Raw genomic sequence first — 24061 nt, 5'->3', positions numbered from 1 at the left:
CACATCGGGAGTCCCCATTTCCTTCATGGCAAACTTCCGGATCTCCTTAAGTGCCCGAGGGGCGCGCTTCTTGAAGCCCACTCCGTGGATGCGCTTGTGAATGTTGATTGTGTACTCTCGTGGATGCGCTTGTGAATTTTGATTGTGTACTCTCGGGTCACCACCTCGTTGATGGCAGAACGGCCCTTCTTCTTCTCGCCACCCTTCTTTGCAGGAGCCATTCTGCCGGGCCCAAGTTGGAAAGGAAGAGCGCGGTGGATTGTGGGACGAAAGGCCGCGGTTGCAAGTATAACTTCCGGCCAGATCTTTTTTGTTTTAAGCGCCTCTTTCACTAAGCTACACACCAGTCACCAGTCAGTCATTCAGTCAGTCTGTCTGTCTGGTCTGAATTGAAGATGGTTCAAATTTCCTTTCTTCTCAGCCATCTACTTCTAAGCTCTGAGTGATGGAAACACTAAATGCACAATAAAAATTGCCTTGTTACTTATTCTTTTATATTTATAGCTACTTTTTCTCTGCTGCTGAAGGCATTTCTTATCCTGGAGTTTGTTTCAGAACAACTTTAATGAAAAACGGTTGATTTGCAATAGCAAATATATCTTAAAGTTGTCATCATAAGTGCATTGTATTATAGCAAATTGGTATTAAAATTAAAGAGGAAGCATGTAAACAATGTTTATACAATCATAATTGCTGGACACTTCAAACTAAATTGTATGCTCATTTTTTAATCAGTCAGAAGCTTTCCTCTTTTTTGTTTTGTTTTGTTTTGCTAAGTTTTCTTTTTCCATTTGGCAACTTAAGCACAACAAATGGATAACAACAAATGTCCCTTTAGCTGGTAGGAGACATGTGACTCAGTAAAAAATGTACCAGTGCAAAGCAGTATTTTGAAAAGGGTTTATAAGTAAAATTTCCCATGGTGTCATAATATATCCTTTACTCTAAGCAGCTGTCTCAAAAATCTGTAGTGTTAGTTAAACTGTTAGTAAAAATTTTTAGATTTCTTGGTTGTCATCCCCTTTTTCACAGCCCTACTGCTGAGTTTTCCCAGGGCTTTCTCCTTCCTCTGTCCCAAGGTGATATCATACATTCCTAGGGATGTTAACTCCACAGATATGTTGGTGGTTCCAAAATGTCTATTCCCAGCACAAATATGTCCCCTGAGCTCAGTCCCTCATTTCTGTCTGCTGGAAAACGCCCCTGCACTGGAGATGCAACAGGTCCCAAACGGAATTCCTGATTTCACATCTCCTACATGTTTCTCTGCCCATATTTACATGAAAACAACTCCACCAAACACCTGACTGATGAGGGTGAAAACCTGGGAATCACTTTGAAAATCCTTTCTTTACTCCCACATTGAGTCCATCACCAAATCTTCTTTATCTTCCTTCCAAAGGATGTCTACAAATCACCAAATTCCATGTCAGCTCTGTCCTGGCCTAGTGCACGCTGTATGGCTCATCAGGGTTTCTATTATCTACTGGCTTTCCTGCTATCACCTCGCTCCAATCTTTTCTTCCTTCCTTCACCCATCATCTCTTCACTCACACCCTCCACAGCCCTTCCCCCACATGCAAGATAATTTTTAAAACCATAAAAATTAGATTCTGTCACCACCATTTTCTTAGCAATTTTCAAAATTCTTATGCCATATGCACCTTTACTTTCTTTTAGTGTACTTTCTTTGGGTTTCTCTACCCCACTACTCTGCATGAATGACTTCATCTATCCTGTAACCTTTGGCTTTATTTTTTTTTTAATCTTATTTTTTTTTAACCTTTGGCTTTAAAGTTGCCCCTTGTGCCTGGCAAGCACAGGGTCCTGAGTTCAACCCCTGGTACTGCCAAATGAATAAATAAATAAATAAAATAAAGTTGCCCCTTGTATGAGCTCTTCCTTTAAGATATTTTATATTGTCTTAGCACTATTTATTTTGTACCACTTTTCAAGTTGAAATCACATATGCAAATGTACTAGCAAGTACTGGGCTTTCAAATATTAGTTGGATAAATATTTGATTTTTTTAAAATTTAGTACAGGGTCTAGAGGGTCTAGAGGGTCTCACTACACAGATCGGACTCGTGGTGAGCCTCCTGTTTTTCAGTCTCCCAAGTGCTGGGATTTCAGATGGTGTCTCCACACTCAGTCTTATCTCATTGCACTCCCCAGGGGAGGAGGAGGGCGGGGCCGGCACAGCAGGCTGGAATCAAACTCCAGTCCCTGCCTACCTAAGCAGGCACATTAATCTGCAGAGCTATTTGGACAGCCCCTTAGCTGGATAAATAAATGAGTGAATGACCAAATTGCAAAGATGAGTATCCCACTGTGCGAAAGGTCTTCCAGGCCTTTCAACCATATTTTTCCCGTCCATGCACCAGACCCAAAACTGATTTCGTTATGTGCTGCCTCTCTGATATTTCCTCTTTCTGTCAGGACAACACTTATAGGTGCATTTGATCATCCAAAGGCCTAGCATCACTTCCTGAACCGACATGACTATCAAATCTTGCCCATCTGCCTTAAAAATGGCAAACTCAAGCCAGGAATATAGCTCAGTGGCAAAAGTGCCTGCCTGGCAAGTGTGAAGTCCTGAGTTTGCTTCCCATGACCAAAAAAAAAAAAAAAAGAAAGAAAGAAAGAGAAGAAGGCAGACTCAGGTAGGCCCCACAGTGCCTCCCTGTAACCCCAGCTACTCAAGAGGGTCACAAGAGGGTCACAAGTTTTAGACTGGCCTGGCTAACTTAGGATGATCCTATCTCAAAGTAAAAAATAAGAGAAGGAGATTGGAGATGTAGCTTAGTAGCCCCTAGGTTCAGTCACCAGTACTACACACAGATAAATAAAAATTTATGAGCTTGGGGAGTATAGTTCAATGGTAGAGCACTTGCCTAGCAAGATCAAGGGCCTGGGTTTTAACTGCCTTGCCCCAAAGAAAAGAAGAAAAAAGGTAAGAGCAAGTTCTTGTCTTTTTCTGCTTCCCATTTCCTCTTCAGTAGGCCAGGGCCCCTTAGTTTTCCCCAGGGATTAACTCTCTGATCTCCTACAACTGTATTCTGCCATTAGGTAAATGCATTTTTTTTTCCAACAGAAGCTTTCATTGTGTTGTATTGACTGACACAGACCTAAGGCAACAGGGCCAATGGACCATGAGCTGAAATCCCTAAAAGCAAGACTGCCTTGTGGTCCATGATTGTTCCAGTGACAGACATTTCTATGTGTCTGAAGCGCTCGACCTAATATTTTAGACAAGGAGCTAAGCAGATGAAAGGTGTGGCTATCGTCTCAGTGTCTGGGGATATATCTCCTATCATCTTCTGCAGAAATTGTACTTGCCAAGAACTAGTGAGAAGGTTTGCAACTTTCATAGACTTTTGGTTTGTGGTTTGGAACTGGTTAGGGGTCACCTCACATGGTTTCAATTGGTTATTAGTTAATCGTGTTCTTTTAGGTAAGATTTTTCCTGAAGATAATATATTACATGGAATAAATAAAAATAGTATATGATTCCACTTATAATACCCAGTTTCATGGACAGAAAATAGAATGGTGGTTGCCAAAGATTATAGAAAAGAGGAACAGGGAATTAGTATCTAAAGGATGCAGAATTTCTGGGGAGGGGACAAAAACAGTTCTAAAATAGATGGGATGGTACTTTCATAATAGTGTGACTGTACTAAAATTGTGCCATTAAAAGTGGTTAAGATGGTAAGCCACTTATGTGATGTATATTTTGCTACAATAAAGATTTTCTCCAGAAAAACTCTCCATCCCAACATCCTCTATTAGAACCAAGGCACAAAGGAGTAGTCTCTCAACAGATCGAATAATAACTCCTTGAAGGAGTATCAAACAGGATAATGTCCCTGCTCCATGAAAAGTCTCCTGCCATAGCAAATAGGAAGTGAAATAGATCTCTGTGGTCTGATTGTATTTATTATGATGAGCCATCAAAATAAATACAGAGAGAGAGAGAGAGAGAGAGAGAGAGAGAGAGAGAGAGAGAGAGAGAGAAATGTCATCACAGTACCCAACAACAACCAGGAGTTAATGGCACTTGGTTCCATTTTTGCAAGGAGCTGTCACAGAGTGCCGCCCTGGAAAGCCCTGTGGCTCAGTCAGAGGTACTGCTGATGTTTCCAGGAGTCCTACCGATGTTTTCCGCCAGCCACGGTGGGTGATGAGGAAACACCAGCTTTGAAAATTTTCCATGCCAAAACAGTGTGGAGCTCTAGGGACTCAATTAAACATTTGTTCAAGTGTTGGAGCACATTCAAAGCAACTTCCTAAGGAAAATTTTGGCTCACCCTCAAGGTGCCCCTGCAGCCTGCCTCTGAGGCCAACTGGGGTGGTCCTCCTAGGGTGGGAAGGGCCTGATTTGCTGCTGCAACTGCCGCAGAGGCTGGCAGATGTAGCATTTGTTAGTTGTTTTCCACACCCCACAAAGCTGCCCTCTCTGATCCAAAAGTAATACTTATACACTAGGCTCTTGCCAACAAATAATCCTAATTTTTAGAATTATTTGGTTCTTATCAATATCCCACCAGAGATGTGTGGTATACGAGGACCACTGCCCAGACCATATATCGTTTACTGTTGGAAGTGAACCCCAAATACAGACTCAGGCCAGTTTAGCCTGCAAAGACCCACTTGGATGCAAATCTTGATTTTTATGGGAGGTTATTGTAGGGAACAGGGCTATTATATCCCCTTTTGCTTTTCTATAAAAGTACTGTTAGGACATTGCCTGTCACATCCCTCACTGTCTTTATGGGTGCTCCATATAGTAAATTCCTTCTGTAATTTCATTTCACGTAAAGCCTGGCATTCTTTGCTTTTTCCCCACTGTCAAGCTTGATATCACTTCTGTTTTTTTTTTTTTTTTCTCTCTCTCTCTCTTTACCTTGGCCACTCAGAAGGTCAGATCCACATCTGAAGCTCACGCTCAGCCATCTAGTTAGATCCTAGAGTTGGTTTACTTCAAGTTCTCTGTCTGTCTGTCTGTCTGTCTGTCTGTCTGTCTGTCTCTCTCATTTTCTATTTCGATTTTACCAATTCCTTGACAATGGGGTGTTTTTAGTCAGAGACCACCCAGCTTCTTTCTGGAAAGAAGTAATAAATAACACACACACACACACACACACACACACACACACACATAACTTTTAACTCCCTTTGATTGTGTCATCTCAACTCAGCCTCAATTTATAGGAATTGACCCCAAACAGGAGTGCCTAAGAAATGTAAAAGAGAAGAAAGTGACAATTTAAGCTGATAAAAGGAAACATGCCAAAGGCTCTGGAGGAGGTAATGCACTAAATCCGTATCAAGGATTCATTTTACAGAGAAACTACTTTCAGGGATCTTCTCTTACATGGAACCCAAAGCGGACTTGAAGTTTGGAGAGACTCAGTTTAATACAGAACACTCCTTCAGCTGGAAGTAATCTCCCCTCTCCTGAAATCCCCAGTATTTTATTTCTACCCTATCTGGAGGCATTGATGATTTCTACCCTTCGCTACCATTTATTTGTGAAATCTCCTTCTCTCACCTATTGCCAGATTGGATAATCTGTGCTAATTCGTAATTTCACCCCTGCTCCATTGTTTCTTCCCCTTTTCACCAGAGCAGGTCATTAAATACTCACTCAATGTAAATTACTTACTCATGCACTCATGGAGTAGATAAATGATGTCCTGTCAAAGGCTCCTTTACATGTACTATTTGCTCTTGGGAATCTATTGCACAGGTTTGTCCCTTTCTTTCCAGTGTCAATCGCTGGAGTTTTGCCCAGACAAGATACTAAGATCTAAGGAGAATGTGACATTTTTCGCATTGCTTTGTCCTCCAATTCTGACCAGTCATGAAGTCTCTGGTAAGTGAATGGATGTTTGTTACTCGCCTTTGGTCCTTTCTATTTCCAAAATTATCTTATTAATTTTCCTTTCCCAGTCATTACACTTGGGGCCAGGGAGATAGCTCAGTGGCTTAAGCACTTGCTTTGAAAGCACAAGGTCCTGAAGTTCAATCTCCAGTACAGAAAACAAACAAATAAACAAACAAAAATACCCCAAAGCCTTGTGCCAATCATTAAGTCATTACACTCATTTGTCTCAATTAATTGCAACTGAAAGATTTAGGAATGTACTCCTAGAGGACTAAGTTGAAATACCAACTTACACAGCTATGTCATTTGTGTTGTCAATCAAGGATTTTTTTTAAAAAATAAGTAAAAGTCTCCTAGGGAGAGAGATGTTAACCAACTTCCATTATGAAGTACAGTAAATGAAATGAAATTAAATAAAAATCTAATAGTTGAACTCTGGCCACTAGAGTGAAAGGGAAATTAGGATGGAAAGTCTGACGCGCTGGCATGCAAGCACATAGACGTTATGAATGGGTTGGAGGCTGCCCTGCATTTGTGTTCCGTAGGTGGCTTTTGTGCTTAAAATAGCTTTTGTGCACAAAACCTCGGCAGGCCCCAAGAGCAGCACTTAGCAGCTCCTCCCCGCCTCAGCTAAGCCCTGGGCCAGCAGGCAGCACCAGGAGCGCCCCGCGCGTCTCGCTACTGCCCGGTGGCCGTGTCCCTCCAGCCGCGCGCTCTCAGCTACCCAGACGCAGACGGACGCACCGCGGGTGTCCTCGCCCTGGTGGCCCCTTGCGCCGGAAGGGGCATTGCGGGGTCCCCGCTGCCCCTGGAAAGAGAGAGGTTTCTATCCTGAGGGCAGCGCCGCGGGCGCGCGGTACCAGCTCGGGACCGTGGAGTGGCTGCTTCGCGGAGCCGCCTCCTGCGAGGCCACCCGAAGGGGCCACCGAGGGAGCCCCCGGCGTGGCCACGACCTCGAGTCCGGGCGCGAGCGCCTGGCAGGGAGGAGAGTTTTAGACCCTCCCACCTCGCCAAGGTCCAGCGTCTCAGCTTGGAACGCTTTCCGCTCAACCGCATCTCCAGGGAGATTTGACTTTCAGCGATTCAGGGAAAATTTAGAGCTGGCCGTAACATTTACAATTATTGCAAAAAAAAAAAAAAAAAAAAAAAGTTTTGAAGAGCGAGGGGCAGGAGTGGAATCCGAGGGTGAGGAGGGAGAAGTGTTAAAATCTCTACCAAATCAAGAGAAAGCTAACTGGTTTCAATTGGTGGCAGTTTATTGGCGTTGCCTAAGTGTCCTCAGATTAGCTCGACAGCTCTTTTCCTAAAAGTACTGAATAAAAGCCCTCAGAGCTGGAGCAGTTAAATGGTGTCACTAAACTCAATCTCAGAGCAATTACGGAGTTAATTCACATAATAAGCAAATCGTACAGATGACAGATTATTATATGAACAGAGACAAATTGTTGCACAAAATATTTTGATACTGATTGTTTCATTAGTAATGTTAAGCCTCTTTATGATTGTTTCTCTTTCTGGGGACTGACATGTTAAACTGCTCACTGGAAAACAAATAAACGAAAATGGTGTGAACTCATTGTCTCTGTCATTTAACTGTATATTTTCGTTAGCACTGTTAGCATGATTATTGGTAGTTCCACTGGATATTGTACATGACAAACTCGGCGGTAGAATAATTGCTACCCGGACAGAAAAAAAAAATATGTTAACATAAAGGCAAGATTAAATAATGCTCAAATTTGAAAACTGATGCGATTGATGTTTAAGAGACATTAAATATTCTCTCCCTAGGCTACTAGAGAATTTAAACTGCACATACCCGAGCTAATTGAAAGCAATTTAAATTGTTGTTAGTTACTGAAGAGCAATAACACAGGTAATTTTTGTAAAAATTTGGAAGAATTATATTTCACTTAACAAAAAAAGGGAAATGTAATTTATTTTTTATTTTATCATGCAAAGTTTTGTGCAGATGACTAAGTTCTGTCTACCATGTTAGGAGTCATATCCATATAAAATCAAAAGGATTAATACACCAACACTTTACAATTCAAATAAAGCTTCATTGTTGAGGAAATTTCTAAATAAAAAATCTTTAATAACAAGTAGAGTGTGATGTATCACAGAAAAGTAAGTGAAAGGTGAAATTCTATATTTACCAGGCTTTCTGCCTCCTCTCAGAAACTGGAACATCACTTATCAAGCTGGATTTGAGAGGACGTGAAGAATTATTTTAAAAAAGAAGAAAGAAGAAACTGAAAGAACATTCATTTATGTAAAGTATCTCAATAAATGTTACACACACTTGACTTGTAAACAATAGAACAAAAAGTAAAATTTGTTAAAATTACCCTTAAATGTAGACATTCAGGCAATACCACCTCGGTCCTATTCTTTTTTTTCTTTCCATTGGTACTGGGGATCAAACTCAGGACCTTGTACTTGTCAGACAGGCGCTTACGCAGCTAAGCTAGCTCTCCAACCCTATTCTTCTTCTCCTGGGCACTAATTTAACTGCAATTTTTTCTCCTAATAAAAAAGGTAAGAAAATTTATAAGAATCATCAAAGTAGAGTTATAACTAGGACAGCCACTCTGCATGTGTTGTATTCGCCTCCTTGAAGAGCTATTGACCTGTGGCACAAGGTGCTAAACAGTGAGGCTCAAATATCCCTAAGGAACAACTGAGGGTTTATTTAGAGGAGAATGTCACTTGCATTATGACATTCCAAAGTCATATCACTTGAAAATATTAATGGAATTAAGTTTGGATTCATGGGAAGGAAGATTCGGGGTTAATAGTCACATTCTGTTAATTTCTATCTTTAAGCTGTAGAGTTAGAACCTGTCATAAGCTTTAGTACGAAGAAATCAAACTTTAGTTTTCAATGGGAGACATGAACATGCTATCTGAAGTCTTTCCTGATTATAAAGTTATTAAGTAAGTCACTATGCAATGAATTCTTACAAAGCTAGACAGCAACTGCTTGCTTAATTGAGCTTAATGCTTAGAACATTCTAGATTGGCTAGCAAAGAAGTTGAGACTTAAGTTTCTTCTGGTTACTTCCAATGAAGCTGTACATGAAAATTTATTTTTATTTTATTTTATTTATTTATGTGTGTGTGTGTGTGTGTGTGTGTGTGTGTGTGTGTGGCCAGCTCAGCCCACCGGGGGGCCGGGCTGGCTGGCATGTGGTGCTGGGGGATTGAACCGTGGTCCCTTGCTTTGCTAAGCTTGTTCTAAGTAGGTGCTTTAGACCACTGAGCCATCTCACCGGCCCCTGAAAATTTAAAAATTGTACAAATAGATTTTTTAATGGTAGAATTTTCCTTGATTTTATTTCTATTTACCAGTGCTTTTATAGGAATAGTTGCCTACTGGCTGTATAAGCTTTGTAAAGTTGATTTTCTTCAATGATTATAACAATACCTATCTCATAAGTTGTACTGTTGATCAAATATAATAATGAGGGCTGGAGAGATGGCTCAGTGGTCTAAAGCACCTACTTGAAACAAGCTTGGCAAAGCACAGGGACCGCGGTTCGATCCCCAGCACCACATGCCAGCCAGACCCGCCCCCTGGTGGGCTGAGCTGGCCACACACACACAATAAATAAATGTAATAAATAAATATTAAAAAAAAAAGCTTTAAAAAAAAACAAATATAATAATGAACTGACATGTTCTCGAAGGTATTTGTTTATATAATAGATCATGGCCTTCTATAGTGTTCATTGTTGCGTTCTGTTAACTCCTCCAGGAGTAGCAGAATGAACAAGAGCACACTTGCTTATCTTGCTACCTTTTTATTTATTTATTTACTTTCTTTTGAGAAACTGAATGCATACAGTAGGGAAACCTACCTGTATTCAGGATGGCTTATGTAGCTAGTTCATTATTAGACATAAGCATCAGAATGTTCACTGGAAGGTCATAGGAATCCATGCCAAACTCAGTGACTTGTAAGTTTCCAGGAATCTAAGGATTGCAGATGCTCCTTCTGCCCATACTGGAGATAAAGCACAAAGGTGCTCTGCCTCTGAGTTGCATTCCCAACCCTTTTAATTTTTGTTTAGAGACAAGGTCTCACTAAGTTGCCCAGGCTTTCCTGGAGTTTGCAGTCCGCCTGCTACGGCCTCCCAAGTAGTTCAGATTGCGGATGTGTACTGTTGTGCCCTGCTGAGTTTAAAAGTTAAAAATACCCCCAAATCTGATAGCTCTTCATCCAAAATTAAATTTGTTGCTGGTCTTCTATAACTACATATGCCTTAGAATATTTGGAGGAATGTGCAAGCAGGGATCAAAAGTGAGTTTAAATTTAGCCTGGTAGTCTGGGAAGAGTAGACTAACCTCTCTGAAGACTGTTTTCACTGTCCTGTTAATCTCCAAGTTTTCAGTGTTTGCATATTTGTTTAATCATTTGCTTACTTATTTAAACAATTGAACCCAGAACTCACATGGAGTTCTAGCTCTGGCTCTCTCTCTCTCTCTCTCTCTCTCTCTCTCTCTCTCTCTCTCTCTCTCCTTTTGAGACAGAGACTTGCTAAACTGCTAAGTTGCCTACACCAGGCTCAAACTTGTGCTCCGCCTGCCTTAGCTTTCCAAAGTGCAGGGATTGAAGGTTTGCACACTGTACCACACATCTACAACACACAGTGATACTAGTTTATGGTTGTTTCCTCACTCTCTAGCTTTCAGAGAGATTTCAGGCACTGAATGATCTTTGTTAACTTGTGATCTATGATCATCCAGACTCTAAACCCTTTCAAAAGGGCTGGTGGATTACTGGGTCTCTTGGAAATCTCAAAACTTAAACTTTAGGATGACCTTAGAATTTATCGTCCATCTCTTTTGAGAGTAACAGACATGCTGTTCATAATTATATTCAGATAACAGGTGCAAATCGTGTCTGCCACGAAAATATCCTCACAAACGATGTATGATCAGTCACTGAAACTTAAGTCATGCTATCTAGAATTACCCTGGAAGCATCAGAAAGATGCCATCAGACTTTCTATACTAGAAAAGGGGGAACTACCCGCTCGCCCCCCCCTCTCTCGGGACAGGAGCTTTCTTTCTCTCAATAAATGTATTCTGCTCATAAAAGAAAAAGAAATATATTCAATCACCTTGGGCCCCTTAGATTTTGACTTATTGCTGAACACAGGGCTTTAGGACATTTGAGGGGACTGTGGAGGTAGGAATAAAAATTGATCCTTAAATTCAAACTGTTACTCCTGGGAAGAAAAAAACTATCTTCTCTGAAGACTGCCCTTTCACCATCCTGTTAATCCCCAAATTTTCAGACAATAAAGATGGTCGCAGGGCTAAGTTGACCTGGGGACCCCGAGCTCTTAAATCCCTCACTGGCCTTTGGACATAGTCCCAGATCAGAGGCAGGCCCTGCCTGTCTGATGGTGAACAGCAACTTCCGTATCTCTTTGTTGACCTGTTTCCTCATTTCCCAGCCTTCCCTTGAAAAGCTCAAATGTTTTACAGGCCTAATATAATTAACCTTCCCAGATTCTTTTGCTTTTTCTATGCCTTTGTAGTGCAGAATTGCCTTAATCTTTCCTTTCCATTCCTTCCTATCTGTTGACATTTCAGCTCTTTACTTTCCTCTTTTCATATTATTCTTTCTATCTGGATTCCACGGCAGGAAGCCTGACTAGTGGAAGGCCAAAATTAACATGTGAAGACCAGATTGAAAAACTAAGAGACAGGCGTAGATGAGAAGAGCAGGAGATGCCTAAAGATACTTAGAACTCTCTCCAGTTTACAAGACAGGGGAGTAGATGTGATCCACAGTTTGGGATAAACAAGGAAAGGGACAGAATTTAAACCTTAGTGTCATTTTTTAAAATATCAAGATATGAGGTGTGTATATGTTTACCATCACAGAATTTTTGAATTCTAACAGCAGCCAACAAATTCTGAATAGGAACATCAATCTGAATGCTTATTTTGGACCATTCAGTATGAAAAACAGAAATGAGGATAAAGTACAAAACTTTTTTTTTCATGTATTTGGTACAGGGTTTCCCTATGCAGCCTGGACTTGTAGTGATCCTGCTGTTTTCAGCCCTCCTAGCACTGGGATTATAGGCAAGCGCTACCACCACACACAGTCTTGGTGGCCGGCTCAGAGTGTCTGGGGGTGGGTCCTGAGCGCATGTGGTGCTGGGGATCAAACCCAGGTCCCTGTACTTGCCTAAAGAGGGGCTTAGTCTGCTGAGCTATCTCTCTGGCCCTACTAGAGCTGGGGAGACAGCTCAGTGGCATAAGTACCTGCCTGGCATGAGCAAGGTTCCAAGTTTGATCCCACAAAAGCACAAAAAAACTTATGACAATAATGGTTTGAAATTTTATTGAAGAACCAAATACCAAGAGACAGAATGGTCTCAGGTTTCTCACATTGAGTCTTTATGAAATTTGTTGCTTAAATTATTTTATTACAAACATCTTAACTTTCTCATTTGTATATATTTCCAGTTCCTTGCTTGCTACCCTGTCTCAGGAGCTAAGCACGCTGTGGCATCTTTCATGAACCATGGACTCTTTCTCCATTTCCACAAGTGAGAAAACTGAATGTAATTCATTTCTGACCTCTCACTAAAGCATGAACCCCGATACATTATCACAACACTAAACTCATTGCAAATTACCTTCTCCTTTTGACTGAAAAAATAAATTAAAGGAGTCTTAGGAAGCTAGGGTTAGCATTTCCAGAAAAGTGACATGAATGTTTCATATAATAAAACTTGAAGGCAGGAGAGGTCATACCACTGTGTACATCACCACATACACAAAACATTCTACATTTTTATCAAGCTTTCCATAAATTTGGCTTAGCTGGGGGCAAATTCTTGCCCTTTTCTAGGTGAAAGGCAATGATCAAGTTAAAGCCATAAAAAAACTCAAAGTTTCAGTTTTCATTTTTTAGGATTATTGAAGTTTGAAATAATGGGTTCGCAAAATTAAGGGTGCAAATTCTTAGAAATCCAAAACCATACTAAAAAATAATGAAAACAAAGAAGTTTTTCATACATTACAGCAAATCAATTCTCCAATTTTGCAATTTCATTCCCCTGAGATTTTATGAATTTATGTAATTACATATCTAATAAAAATCACTAATCTGAGAATAAATTACTCAAAATCAAGAAATGTATAACAGGATAATTGAATATCTTTTTTTTTTTTCAGAACCGGGGATTGAACTCAGGCCCCTGCACTTGCCAGGGAATTGCTTATTCCACTGAGCCATCTCCCCAGCCCTATTGAATATCTTATTGAACAAGTGTGAATGTTCAAAATTTTATCATTCTTTTGATAAAAATTTTAAAACTATATGAAAGATTTGTAGGAGAAGAGCTTATATAGTAAAATATTTCACAACAGGAGAAACAAAAAACTCACTGGTCTTGAAAGGAAAAAAATCTAAAATATCAACACACACTGAAAAATATATCTGAAAATTTAATATTGTTTTACTGTTAGCTTCTCAGTTCCACTTAAATTAACAATGACTGACATATACTCTACCTTTTTCTTCAATTAATTTTTCATCCATTCACAAACGCATTGCCCTGGAATGAGACTTTTCATTCCTTAGAAAGTCTGCTTGACCTAGAAGCATTTTCAGCTAATTAAAGAAGAAAAACAAAATGTGAAATAAACACTAAAGAATTGAGGCTACGTTAGCGTTAGGATAAATATAGTTACTTATCACAGACTGCCCTATAAGTCCTTGGGATTCTCCGTAAAATGAAGATTCCCAAATTTAATTGCCCTCACAGCTGAGAGTTAATAAATCCTATTAAAAAGTTAACTGGTTCTCATCCCAAGAAGAGAGAAAAACGGGAAAAAAGAATAAGATTTGGAAGGAGACGGATACCTCTGTGTTCCTGTCTGTTCCTTCTGTTCTGTTTATAAGAAAAGATCGATTGTTAATGAAGTTAGAAACCAAAATCTCCATTTGAAGGGTCGAAAATTTCATATACCTTTAAATATTTAAAAACAAGTCACACAGGGCTGGTGAGATGGCTCAGTGGTCTAAAATACCTACTTAGAACAAGTTTAGCAAAGCACAGGGACCACGGTTCAATCCCCCAGCACCACATGCCAGCCAGCCCAGGCCCCTTGTTGGGCTGAGCTGGCCACACACACACACACACACACACACACACACACACAAATAAAAAATTTAAAAAAATAGTTAAAAAAAAAAAACCAAGTCACACAATGGTACGATTTAAACGATGTGCTTCAATAATCTCAAAACTGTTTCAGTTTTCAGTCCTAGAAGTAAAATGAAGTCAAAAACATGTTTTTATCAGTTTCCTATGTTTGTGATAGATATATGCACACTAACAAACAAGAAGCACATATATAGATCCTGCCATTCCATATTTTAAAACTGGTTGCATGTGAATCATGATTAGAGGATTTTTTTTTTTCAGTGTATTTGGTACAAGGCCTCACTGTGCAGCTTGGATTCCTAGTGATCCTCCTGTTGTCAGCCTTCCCAGTCCAGGGATGACAGGTGTGCACCAATATGCCCAGATGTGGTCATTGGCTCAGTGCTCACAGGGGGTAGGGCTGCTGTGGCATGTGGTGCCGTGGATTGAACCCCGGTCCCTGAGCTTGACTAAGAAGGCACTTAGTCCACTAAGCTATTTCACCAGTCCAATTAGAGGAAATGTTACAGGTGTCTTTCAATAGAACACAAAATAAAAATCTTTATGTACTTCAAAGGGTTGGGATTACTAGTATAGAAATTGATAAATAATGCTTAAATCTCTAATCACTCTATGTCATCATTTGAAAGACTACTTGTTTTCCTTGGAGAGAGAGTGGACAATGCACTCCTGTAGGAGCAGGCTGAATGGGAAACTGGTGCTTGCTGGTTTTAACCACACCATTTTTCATAATAATGAAACTCTGTCAAAAGCAGTGGTCAGGACGATGTATTACACGGCCCAGTCATAAAGAATTGCTACCACCAGTACCCAAAGACCTCAAGACTTTGGCCACTTCACAGATCAGCTGGAAAGATTAATGTTTTGGTGCTGCATCGGCTATGTTTACAACATTGCAGCACTCCCTTGGTTGGTGAGCTTGACATTTGAGACAATACTTTATAACTCATACAGTTGTCATCTTTGTTTGGGTTAGGTTTGTGGGATGAACCACAGGATCTTTTTTTGCACTGACAAGATGCCATGGCTGCTGATGATCATGTATGTGTTTTAGTTATGAACACAGATGACAGAGTACAGAGGGTTGGAAGCTCGGATGTGCTTTCTCATTCCACAGTCTCTCAGTCTCTCAGTTTTCACTTCACGAAGGCATGCCATAGCCCATCCAGAGATGTAAATTTGAAAATGTTTTCATCTCTTTTCATCTCCCTTTAGCTTGTACTCATCACCTTCACCTTTCTGCCAAGAATTACAGGCTATACTTATGCAGTGGAAGAAGAGTCAAAGGGCAAATAGCTTTCAGTGAATTAGCACCTTAATCTGCCGATATGCTGTAGTGTAAAGCACCCACATAGAACCCTTTTCAGTGAAGGGAAAGAGAAGCCATGTAATGTTAATAGTAGCATTTGTGCAGACCTTGTAATAGAGATTTTCTTGTATCTTTATTTACTATACCATCTTCAAGAGACTTGTATGGTAACTACCCTCATTTTACAGCTGAGAGCAATGAGGTTAGGAGAGGTTAAAAGTTACTTCGAGACAGAGACAGAGGTGTCCCATATGCATAAGATTATCTCATCAGTGTTTCTTTAGATGTTTCCCTACATGCTATTACTTTACTCATCATCCTTTATTCTATCTGTTAAGAACCACTAGGGATTCCATTTAAACTCTATATCTTGGACTTTGTTCTAGAAGATAAACTTCTTTCCTTTAGTTCAAGGTTATTGACTTAGTAGGTAAGAAAGAATCTCTTTCTTAGGGAAGCAAGAGGTAGGTGAATGCCTTGAAATTGTCAGTCTTCCTGAACGTAAGCAAGAGAGCATTTTTCAGAAAGAGGAGTCGCCATGGCTTCCAAGGGATCCATGGCCACAAAATATTAAAACCATGACTTGATTCAATTTCCAGGAAACAGAGGTGAAAAAGAACACATTTGCCTGGAAAATGGATTCTTGGTGAAATCAGGGAGAACAAGCACAATTTGTTTGAACTTCACAATCCTCTCTCAATTTTTCCAGCTGATCTGTTAAAGAAGCGTCACCCACAGTCCAACCTTTTTGTGTGAGGACTGGCATACCAAGTGAGATGTGGCATAGAGGCAAGTACTCCTCTGTGGGATGGAGGTATGGTGATGGCGAAGACCTAGTAGGCACCCATCCCCACCCTGTTACCTAGGATTGAACCCAGGACCTTTCCACTGAACTACATTCCCAACCCTTAGTTTTTGTTTTGAGATAGAGTCTTCCAAGTGGTCCAGGTTGGACTCAAACTTGCAATCCTGCCTCCTCAAATGGTAGGAATTCTTGATGCCTCCCATTCTCAGTAGGTCCTTTGGGGAGAGCGTCATTGGCTTTAGCTTTGATTGCATGAGCTTCCATTATGCTCAATTAGCAATTGAGGAAGGTGAGACAGTTATTGACAATAACTGGGTATCTGATAGCTATGAACATTCTCCTCAGATCCCTGAAAATTTATCCAATGGCCTCAGTTTTTATGATAGGATTCACTTGATCATATAAGACTAAGTCATTATATCATCTGAAAAGATAGACTATTTTGGTCATTATTAAAGTGTTAAGTGAATTTAACCTAAGTGAGCTTTAAGGCAATTATGCAAACTATTTAGTATTAAGTTAATAAACAAGAAAGATTTGAGTGGAAATGTGTACTTCTCAAAAGAAAAAGTACTCAAATGCTAGGGGAAAGGCTTATAGCTAATAAACTCTAGTTCTAATTACTATTTGAATATTTGTAGTTTCAAAAGTTATATCTACCTAAGCCTTCATTTTCTCACACAGTTAAATCTATTATAAAATTGTGTCCTTCTGAAAAATAATGACTGTTCATTTGGGATGGCAGTGAGAGGGAGTTAGGAGAAGAATGAATTAGACACACATGATATTATAGTCCTTGCTACCAAAAGAAAAGGGATAGGTCCAGGTGCTTAACACACACAACTGAAGTCCCCAGGGACAACACTAACAGTATTGGTAAGCTTTGTGAAACCTGGCTATTAAAACTCCTCAAAAAGGAAAGATGAAAAAGGAGGTCAGAAGGCCAGATGTGAAATATAATTTTGAGCCTTCCAGGGTGCAGGCAACGTAGAAAAGAAAGTTGGACTGAAAGGTGGGTTTTGGTCCAAAACTGAAATCACCCAGAATATGTTGGATGATTACATGTGACATTTAGGAAAGCCCTTGCTGGAGCAATAAGATGATGTGAAACTGTAGTGTTAACCTTTACCTACGTATTGTTTACATTATCAAATTCTTCAGACACACAAAGGTCAGGCAAACTATTGTCAAGTGGATTTTAGCATTTGTACAAAGTTGTTCAGAGTTCTACAAACTCTAGACACAACCTATCACCTAAAAATCTATGTGACTCTTCTCTATCCCATTACTTTTCTCAGAAGCAGTAAGTGTTGATAGTTCTGCGTGATGTATGACCTTACAAAGCTGTGCCACCCATGCACGCATGCGTGTGTGCACACATATGAATTCTGTTTTTTGTATACGTAGGCCTGTATTCTTTGACTTACTGAACAGTGTATCACAGTCTTCTCGTCTTTTAAATTTTTTTTTCATCTTTTAAATTAAAGCAGATCTGCCTCACCCCATTAATGGCTGTGTATTGCTTTATTGTATTTAAATATTTTTCTGCTGCTGTCCCATCCTTAGCAGAAGCCTTTGGGGTCCTTTCATTCACTGGATTTTGAACATCACTCTCAGCATGTCAAACAAATGGTTAGTATGAAGATATAAAATACATACTTATTTTGCTCAATACATAAAACGAAGTGGAGGACATGAGACTTAATTTTATTATAGAGTTGTAAAATAGAAGACAATTTAAAGCTGCCCTAAATCTTTTCCGCTCTACAGCAGAGCAAAAGCATTAGTAGGGAGGGAGTAAGTAAACAAGTAAATAACCCTGACTCATCGATCAGTGCTGCAAGGGGAAGATAAACAGAAAACTACAGGGGTTCAGAAAGGTGAGGGATGGTTTCCAGCAGGGCTTTCCTGCCCCTGTCCCCTCTGAGCAACACCACAAGATCAATCTTTCCACAGTAACGCTTTGATCACTCCACCGCTCTGCTTAGAAACCTCCTGTGACCTTTGCTGGGCCAGTCTCCTTTCCCATCTGCTACAGAAATTACTTCACTGAAGTCACCATTCTATTAACATGGAAGTCATGATATGAAGGTGCCCTGGAGTTGTTATTACAAGTCTTGGGTGTGAATTCTGCTTTTGTCACTTTTTCCACTTGGGAAACTTGGCCAATCCACAAAACTTGCCCAGATTTAGTCTACCTTTGTCAACTATTGATTGCCTATCTCATAGGTTTGGTGTAGAAATGAAATGAGATAATATGGGTAAAAATTTTTGGCTAACTGTAAAATGTTTTTGAGTACAAGATACATATACATATAATATATGATATGTTTATTTTCTAAGGGCTTGGAAAACAAACATACATTTTACTTTTGAATTTTTCAATTCCTCTGTACCAATACTTGGTTCCAAGTTAAAATTCATCTCTCTCTCTCTCTCTCTCTCTCTCTCTCTCTCTCTCTCTCTCTCTCCCAAGGATCAAACTCAGGAACTTGTGCTTGTGAGGCAGGTGTTTATGCCACTGAGCTATCTCCCCAGCCCACAATATGTTCGTGCATTTATAGGTGCGGCCAATGGTGGTTCATACAATTATAGGTGTGGCCAATGCGTCTATAAGAAATTATGCATCCCTATATACCATGGAGACTGGCATAATGGTCTTGAACTCTAAAGATAGGAGTTTGAAAGGGAAATGTGTAAAAGGTATTCCAGTCTGAGCAGCATGAGTGTGTTAAGAAGTATAAAAGGCCCCAGTGTGATCAAGAAGCAGCAAATCAATTGATCTGCTCAAGTGCAAATTTTACCTGAGTAAAAGGGAGAGACCACATTGAAAACATCAGATACTTCCGAAGGCACCCAGAGCAGGTCCAAAGCAGTAGGTAGAAGGCATTTACCAGAAGACTGAGGAGATCTGACTTCCCAGCATTCTGAGAGACCAATTAGCAGGCGCTTGGTTACAAAGAAGGGGCTGCTGGGAGATTGTTACCACGCCAAGAATCACAACATTAGTTTTTAGTGTTGTGGTGAGCTGGATTTATAATCCCAGCACTCTGGGAGCCTTAGGAAGGAAGATCACAAGTTCAAGCCAAACCTGAGCAATTTAGCAACTTAACCAGTTCCCGTCTCAAAAGGTAAAGACCTGGGGATATAGCTCAAGGCTAAGGCCCTGGGTTAAATCCCTGGTACTGGGTAAAAGGTCCATTGCTGAGCAGTACACTGGCCAAGGAAATGGGAGCATAGATGTGAGATCGTTGTGAAAGTATTCTCTGGACTTTTCTGTTTATTTTTTGCACTTAGAGAGAAGGAAGAAAGATGGGTCAGAGAGGTTTTACGTTTGATGGTCTCCTCAAGTTGGGGAAAACAAGCTCATTGAAGAACAGAAAAATGGAAGGCTTGTGGGAAGTTTATTTATTTGCCTGAGGTATGGGGGCAAAAGAAGAGAAAATAGACAGTGTAGCCAAGAGTGATAGTTTATCCAGAAAGGCTGTAATTGAGAGGGGCAGTGCCCACAGCTGTGCCAGGCTCTTTTCCCATCTGTTTCAGAGTTGGACTGAAGCATTCCATCAGAATATAAAGTATACCCAGAAAATTGAGAGTGAAAAGTATATGTGGGGCCAGTCTTAAATTTTAAAAGAAAAAAAAAACCAGTTTTCATGAATCCATTTATTAGAAACAATGGAATTGCTGATTATAATTTATTCTCAACTGCCTCTTCTATTCATGAAAGAGTTTCCTTCAAAGGATTTAGCTTAAAAACTTTATTAGCCATGTTTCAACGACCGTATATCTTTAAAAGGAATCCAGATGCATTTCTTTACAAATAGTTTTCAATTCAGACATTTTACCAGTTCAAACTCACTTTGATTTTTAATATGTTTGAATAAATAAGGCTATACTGCAGAGCTAATCTGTTTCCTGAAGATTTGAGAAATAACTTGGAAATCAACTGTAAAGCAGTGTTTTCTGGAAAACCCCAATACTTTGTAGCCAGATGTCTGCCAAAGCACTGTAACCGAGAAAAATTTTCATTTGCATTAATCAACAAAGGAAATGGAATTTCTCCTCCTTGTCAAAATTAATAGAACTTTCTTTTATGGGGGTTTGATCCATTTCATCTTACGATATACTACTATCTGTAGTGAAAGGAGAAACAAACTATAGTTTATCCTGTTTCCAAGTATGCATATGAATTCATAATGCAAATAGCTGCTCACATTGAGACGAAAACCAGCACAGAGAAATCAATAGTAGAAAGCTCAGACTTTTTAAACACTGAGAAAAGTATCTTAGTTTTTTGTGACTTTTAGAATTGAAATTATGTAACTGTATAATTCTTAAAAAATTGCCCAGATGATTTTAAATACAGTTCAAAATCTTATTTTAGTGTTTATTTTTATTAGTACATGTTTGCCATATATAATGTTCACGTTCCTTGTGGAGAGTTCATACGTGTACACAACACATCTTAATTTTAGTGATTATTGGACTCAAAAGCAACAAACGTATCTGTTGAGAGTAGGAAAAGCAAATGCTTTGGGAACAATCAACATGTGTAATGGATTGTCAAGAAATTGATAGTTTTTTGTTTGTTTGTTTGTTTTTTGCCAATTCATTTTCTAGCAGCTACTGAGACTAAAATATGATAGTTTTTTTTCTTTCCATAAGAAACAGGGAGAAACGTTCTCAGTATAAACTTAGTACAGCCTGCAGAGGCAATAGGAACACTGGGACGAATGTATGGCGTGTGAGTTTGAGCGGCAGAAGTCTCTATCTTTCTTCCATATGGCTTGAAGTGAGCCTGATGGGATTTCAAACTGTGGCCCAAGATAGCAGAGGATCCTACATAGCTCTTGAATGAACACTCTGAACTTCTGAATCAAAACCTCAAATTCAGCTCAAGTTCACTGAGAGGTTTTCTGTAGCTCGTGAATCTCTGAGTGAAGCTGCTTCAAGTTCTAAACTAGATAAGGGCAAGTTTGAAATGAATGTGAGATGAGTTATGATTTCAGGTGGTCATGACGTGAAGCTAAGAGCTGCAGGAGGTAGAAACGTGTGCCCCTCCCTAACTTTGCTTGAACATCACACAAGCAGAACACAGTCTCTAGCACCTCAAGGTAAAGATGCTTTCATGGCTAGCAGGCCTTGCCTTTCATGGAAGTATGCTTCAGCAGCCATATGTCTTCACTGGGTTGTAGGCTTCAGGACTCCAGAAAGAACGAGGAGGCCATAACATTCGGAATATATTTGTTATCTTGTACCTCATACCAGCCCAAAGTAGTACTTTGTAATAGCTTTGAATAAAAAAAACTTAAGCACTGGGTAGAGTCTTCACAACTCTCTGGTTGTAAGATGCAGTCGACCATTTCCCAGACAGAGAATCACGAGAGTAAGACTCTGAGTCAGGGTAGAAAGCCCTGGATCATACATCCACATAGACAACTTGTCACAGGAGCACAGTACTTGAGGAAAAGCTACCTGATCCATAACTTGTCATGCCTGTCCTTCCTATGGTGAATCTTTTAAAGATGAAGGTGATATGACTTTATAACCTTGAACGATGTTGTGAACTCCTCAAAAATGAAACTGAGCTGGGGAAAGGGAATTAGTTATTGGACTCAGAATTTCCTCTGGGGAGGAAAGAAGACGGTGAGCAAGCGCTGGTGGGGAAGTAGGAAGTGTTCAGAGCAGGGACAAACACCATGGGGCAAGTGAACATCAGCATGTGTGTGTGTTTGTGTGTGTGTGTGTGTGTGTGTGTGTGGGCGTGCTCACGTGCATTCAAGTTTAAAGAGGCAAGCTCTCACATTACTGTAACAGAGACAGTTAGACAATAACTTATAGAGCTATTGTCCTAAGGACAATTTAGGGATCACCTGAGATTTTGATGTAAATGAAAAGGGCGTTGGCAAAACCTGGAGTTCCAGCACCAGTATAAGTACTGGTCCCGCGCCTCAAATCACAGGCCGTTTTATGTAGTCATTCTGTTCCATGTCCTTTGCTTTATACTCCCCCAAGCCAAGTATCCTGGCTAATACCAGTAGACATCTATAATCTGTCCTCCTGTCCCCTACACACACTGTACTGTGTCCTTCATCAAGGCAGGGCTTATGAGAATTGGCACTAGGCGTTAGAGATTTCCCTGTATCCTTTAGAAATCATTGTATACTAAGTCTGTAAGGAAAATGTTTAAATATGAAGGGAGCTGTTTTTTTACCCATCCCAGAAAATACAGACAGACAACTAGTAACTTTATTAAATTATTTTTTTTATGTACTTGCAACTGTTCTAATGGTCTTTCCTTAAAAAATACAAGTCTTAAGTCAATTTATATATGTGTTCTTGGGTCAGGGATGTAGCTCTGCAGCACAGCACCTGCTTGGCAAGCAGAAGGCCTGAGTTTGATTTGCAGTACTTAAAAAAAAAGTGTTCTCAGAAACAAAGAATGTCTCTAGTTCAAACATTTTGCCGATTTGGAGGTGCATTTGTCCTTTCCAGTCTTTTCCTCCCTCCTTTTCTTATGCCTTATATGAATCTGTCCAATTTTAGAATGATTTTCTTTTTCTTTTTGGCTGGCTCAGGCTGCCTTAAGGGCGGATCTGGTAATGCAGGTGGAGGTTGGGATCAAACTGCTGTATCCTGCCCCTGCCTGCATTTGCATGAGCGGGCGTTTAAACAACTGAGCTAACCAGCAGATCCTGTCCACTTTTAGAAGGTTTACTTATTTCTTGTCTTTAATCATAAGACATTACCATTTACTGCCTTTCAGGTTTCATTTAGCACGCCTGTATGAATGCCCAACTAACTCATGCTCCCATTGTAACCTCCATGAAGTCAGCATGAAAATTGACCTCATTTTAATGTATAGGTCAGGGCAGTTTCCTACAAATCTCTTCTCAGGCTAGCACGTTCTTTGGCTCTTGTTGGCTCCAGTTGCATGACACAGTGGTGAGGACTTTTAGAGTCCCTTAGAGACACTGAGGTCAGCCTGCAGATGCTGGCTGAGCCTTCACAGGGTACTGTATTCTAATCTTGAAAATATACTGGAACTTTAAACTTGGAGAAAACAGTGATCAGAAGACACTTCTCTAACTCTAATTTCTAACCTGCAGCTTGTCCCTGTGTGTAGTGGCAGTTAAATAAAGACTGTAGCATCAATTTTAGGATATATCTCCTCTCTCCTGAATGTATTTATTTACATTTTAATGCATCTTAAATCTTTTTAAAATTAATTTTATTGAGAAACAAATAGCAATGAGACAGTTTCAAAGCTGATTAATAGGACAGTTTCAATAATGAATAAATTGCATATTGTTTTCTTCATAGTGGTTATTCATAGTACAAGATGCAGACATGATATCCTGTCCAAACACTATTAGTACAAATCTTTCTTCTCATTGAATTAAGAGAAAGTAACTGTATATCTAGCCTAACTATTTTGTATATACAGATACAAAATGGTCCTTCATTTATATCCCCTTTTTGTTTAGTTTTGTCAGAAATGGGCATATCCTTGCCATTTAAATATTGTAGGTGCTTGAATTCAGCAAAATGATCCAATATAGTCCAGTATCTGAAATCTTATAGTCAATGACATCTTATAGTTGTTGTTGGTCAGGTGGAAGTCCTGGTCTAGTTATCATTGCTTCTGCTCATATAACCTTAAATGTGGTTGACATGTTTCCACTGATATGTGGTGAGCTCAAACAGTTACCAGTATCTGCTGAAGTTGGTGGCCTGAACTTGAAAGAAAATCCCAGAGATAATAGTGGAGTATTCTTGTGCTACATAAACATTTTGTACAGCACTGAAAACAGTATCTTTTGCAAGAAAAACTTTGATTTTAAATATGATCAAGA

At 39.8% G+C, this 24061-nt stretch overlaps 2 pseudogenes; one reads left to right on the top strand and one right to left on the bottom strand.

Moving 5' to 3' along the window:
• Positions 1–272, bottom strand: part of LOC111817031 — a 494-nt pseudogene extending 222 nt beyond the window's left edge.
• A 5017-nt stretch (positions 273–5289) lies between these two features.
• Positions 5290–24061, top strand: part of LOC101589788 — a 53890-nt pseudogene continuing 35118 nt past the window's right edge.

Source organism: Octodon degus, unplaced genomic scaffold (genome assembly GCF_000260255.1).
Source record: "Octodon degus isolate 3935 unplaced genomic scaffold, OctDeg1.0 scaffold00047, whole genome shotgun sequence".
In the NCBI taxonomy this organism is placed as follows: Eukaryota; Metazoa; Chordata; class Mammalia; order Rodentia; family Octodontidae; genus Octodon; species Octodon degus.
This window is presented reverse-complemented; position numbering and strand designations above follow the sequence as displayed.